The sequence below is a fragment of the Montipora foliosa genome, chromosome 8 (assembly GCF_036669935.1).
Source record: "Montipora foliosa isolate CH-2021 chromosome 8, ASM3666993v2, whole genome shotgun sequence".
In the NCBI taxonomy this organism is placed as follows: domain Eukaryota; kingdom Metazoa; phylum Cnidaria; class Anthozoa; order Scleractinia; family Acroporidae; genus Montipora; species Montipora foliosa.
In genome coordinates, this window is record NC_090876.1 from 13557131 (window position 1) to 13561119 (window position 3989).

Sequence of the window (3989 nt, forward strand, 5' to 3'; positions counted from 1 at the left end):
AGCAAGGGCAACGTTTGCCCTTTGACCATTGTGCTGTATATCGACCAGAATCTGCCTGCAAATCCAAGCATAAGCATGAAAGCATGGAGCCAGCATACATGAACGATTCTTGTTTAACTGGCCTTAATGCTAATATTTGAAATCCGTTCGTAATCCTGAGTTGACTCAGGATGGATGCCGCTGCTCCGGTAGCCCTTTGCATCAGAAATTCAGTATCCTCGATCATGCACGAGACCCTTAACTGACTTGTGTGGCCATACCTGCGGTCTGGCTGGACTACAGAGTACTGTGCGCCATCCTATTGAAAATAGACGAAAGGTTGATCTTCGTCCGCCCACTGGCGCCTCCTCTGCGGCGTCCTGAGCAGCGAACCGAACATGTTGTCTTCCCCAGGGTTTTTTGGGCTTGGTGGCTTCGTGTTGCGACACTCGGACCGCAAATGCGCCTTTGTGGTGTGCATCGATGACATTTAAAATCATCTGGTAGTTGCAATTGTCCGGAGAATGATTGTTGAGTTCCACAGCGAAAACAACGTTGTGTCCGCTCCCCGTTAGGCTGCAATTTTGTTTGTCATTTTCTGGCGTTACTGTCGGTCCCTTTGTGGACGGTGCGATTGCGTGACGCGAGACTGTCAGGTTTGACCTTGTCTACTCCCACCGGAGACCTCAGCGCCCAGAGAATTTTTGAACCTAGAGCTTGAAGCATACTTTTGAGCTGTTTCCTGCGCAATTGCAGCATCAACTGCTTCCTGGAAAGGGTGTAATTGGGCTTGATAAAAGCTTCCGTTTGATCTGCTCTGAGCGAAGACCACAAATGAAAGCGGTCGCAAAGACTGTCTTGCAGTTGGTCATTCGTAAATTCACATGTGCCGGCGAGTTTCTTCTTCGCTCGCGTAACAAAAATCTGTGATTCACTCCCCAGGACTTTTGGTTAGCAGAATGACATCTGTATCGTTCCGCACCTTTTAAGCGAGTAGGCTTATATTGGCCACGAAGTAACGCAGCGAGCTGCTCGAAGGTTTTCGTGATCGGTGCGTCCGGGAAAAAAGACAAATCCTTTCAGAACTCGATAGGAAACACTTCCAATGGATGTCTACAGAATGATCTCCGTTTCGCATCATGTTCGGGGTTACCGTCTTTAACGTCGGTGCGATGAAATATTTCTTGCAATCGTTCCATGTATTTGTCGATTTCTTCGGCCTCTGAATTGAATTGATCGAAGGTGGTCTCCCCGCCATGTCGCTTAATAGGCTTAGTTCGTGGTTTGACTGCTCGGCGACCGATTAGCGCATAAATTTGACGTCAAAATGCTAACTATCCTACGTTGAGTATTCGTTAATCCAGTTATCCTCGCCGCCACTGTAACGTATCTCGTCGTTGCCGTGAATAATAAAAAGACACAGTCAGTGAGGAATACACGTGCCATAATGCAAATGAGCCAGCGTTTCAAGGCGAGGCAATGCACAAAGCACCACATTTGTCAACCGCAAATGGGCTTTATTTCCCTGGGTCCTGCTGGTATGACTGCATTGACTCAGTTCGTCCAATCACCAGTCACACCTCCTTCGTTTGAACAAAAGTTCAACCACATGCGCGAAGCCGGAAAGCATGAAAAGAATGCGAGAATGAAGCCGTGGTAAAACAACTTTTGCGCATTCATGCCGCTTTTATTAGGTAATAGGATTTTGTTCGTAGTAGTCTTTTTCGCGATCGTACTGTATCAAGCCTTCAAGGAATTAACATTAACTCTGCAAATAAAATTTGTTTCCCGTAGTTTATCGAGTGCGAGTGTTTTCTCTCAGATGCTAATAATTAATTTCCACTGGCTTCAGTAAGTCCAGCCACAAATATTCGTAGCACAACGATATCCTAAACGCGAACAAAGTTTTCTTTTGCATGTCAATATCGATTCCTTAAGATCAATGCAGTCGTGTCGGGATACCCAAGGGGAATACAACAGTCGCAGGCGGTGGCCAACTTTTGTGCTGAAGCACCACCTTTGAAGTCTGTTTTGTTGCAATATTCACCCGCATGACTGTTGTTTCTCGGGACTGCTATTGCCGTTATTCGTAGGGTTGAAATGAAGAGTTCAATCTTGTTTCCCTTGATTGCGAATTTGAAATTGTGACCGTGGAAATATTTTATCCAGGAATATTTGACTAAAATTGTGGTGGTACCCTGAAATTTAGTCCTGTATGCACTTGTCATCGGCTTCCCCGAGGGGTGTACCCCGGGCTGAAGTGGGGGAATACGGGGACTTTATGGGGACTTTGCAACAAATTTTTGACCTTGTTGTGGGGGAAATGTGGGGACTTCGCTTCTGTTCAACTGAGAGGAGATTGGGAACGATCGATTGTTCACCTCGATCTCTAGCAAGATGGCGGAGGATAAGAAGAAGGTAGGTTTAAAATCCACTGTTTTTTGTCTATTAAAGAGACCATCCGTCAAAAGTTTGTACGTATTTGTAGGCATAGGAGTCCTTTAAAATTCCCCTTTGGTATATATTATTGTTATAGAGGTCACTGTTAAAAGTCCAACAGGGTCTTCTTTTGTTAGTGATCCAATAGGAGCGGTATCGCTTTAATACCGCTTTAATCAACTTGGATCGTCTTTCTAATTTGTTCTGTTTTCAAAGGACAACCGGTTTTGACGCGGTATCTCCCCAGAGGCCCTTTGAGTTGTGTTAAGGTGTATGTTGTTGTTCTGTGATATAGAGTTTGACATGCTGGGTGCTTGAGGACTTTGCAACAAAAAAATACCCCACGGGTGTGGAAATACAAGTAAATTTGAAACGCAAACATTAGCAAAGTCTCCACATCAGCCCGGTTTCCCCCCCCCCCCCCCCCCACCCTCGGGAAAGCCGATTGACAAGTGCATTATTATAACTGTGTTGACAACCACGAAATTGTGAAATTGCTCAAATCGCATCGGATCTGGAAAATTGCCACACAGGAAAGGAGCTATCCACGTATGGCAATAAGGTTAGGCTTTTTATTGAGACTTTTTTAATATAATTATCTTCTTAAGCTCTTTATCGAGATTCCCAATACAAATCCTTATATTTTTGCCGGCCAAGCTCACACTGAGCGTGGGGCGCCTGTGATGAAACAAACTTGCTTTTTCGCAGATAAATAATTGAAATCCTGAGAAAGTATCGTAAACACAGGAACTAGACAATGTTTGTGACTGGCTGTTAGCAAACAAGTCTCAATATTGATAAATCTAAATTCGTCTATTTCATCCTTACCACCTAAAGACTAAAATCGATATTCTCTCTCAAGTATTTGACAATGAGAAACAAAATGATGAAGAAACTTGAACGTAACTCTTTTGTCAAGTCTCTTGGTGTAACTGATTGAGAATAATCTTTCCTGGAAATTTCATGTAGACTACATTGCCCTTAAAATACGGAAAACTATCGTCATTATACCACGACTCAGTATTTTTTGTACCAACGTCCTCTTCCTTTAATATTTAATCGCTCTTTAATACGCACCACACAATTCTTACGGACTACTGCCGGGGGGCCAGACCTCTTACGGGCGAATCCTTTACAAAAGTCTAATTCTCCAGAAGCGAGCTCTGCTTTTAACTTACTTTTCCAATTCAAAGAGAGCATGCTATACCTTTATTCATACGTGGCGAACATTCTTCCTGTGGACATGCTCTATTACAAAGCTAATAATGCAAAGTATCCATTGCAAAACTGCACGCAAGAAAGACTTGAGAGAGCTTTTTACTAACATTGATTTTTATACTTTAAGACTAAAAAACATGTACCAAGTGTTTCTATCCGAGTTATAGACTACGAGTGAAAGTTTGGGAGAACGAGACTGGCCTGTGGGAACACGATCCGCAGCCGAGGTTTTCCACAGCTTTTTCGAGTTCTGCCCACACTTTTACGAGTGTTTCCATAGTTCGATAGAAACACGGAGTACATGTTTTTGCTATTTCTTTTAGAAAAAACCCCAAACCGACGAGAAAAAGGAA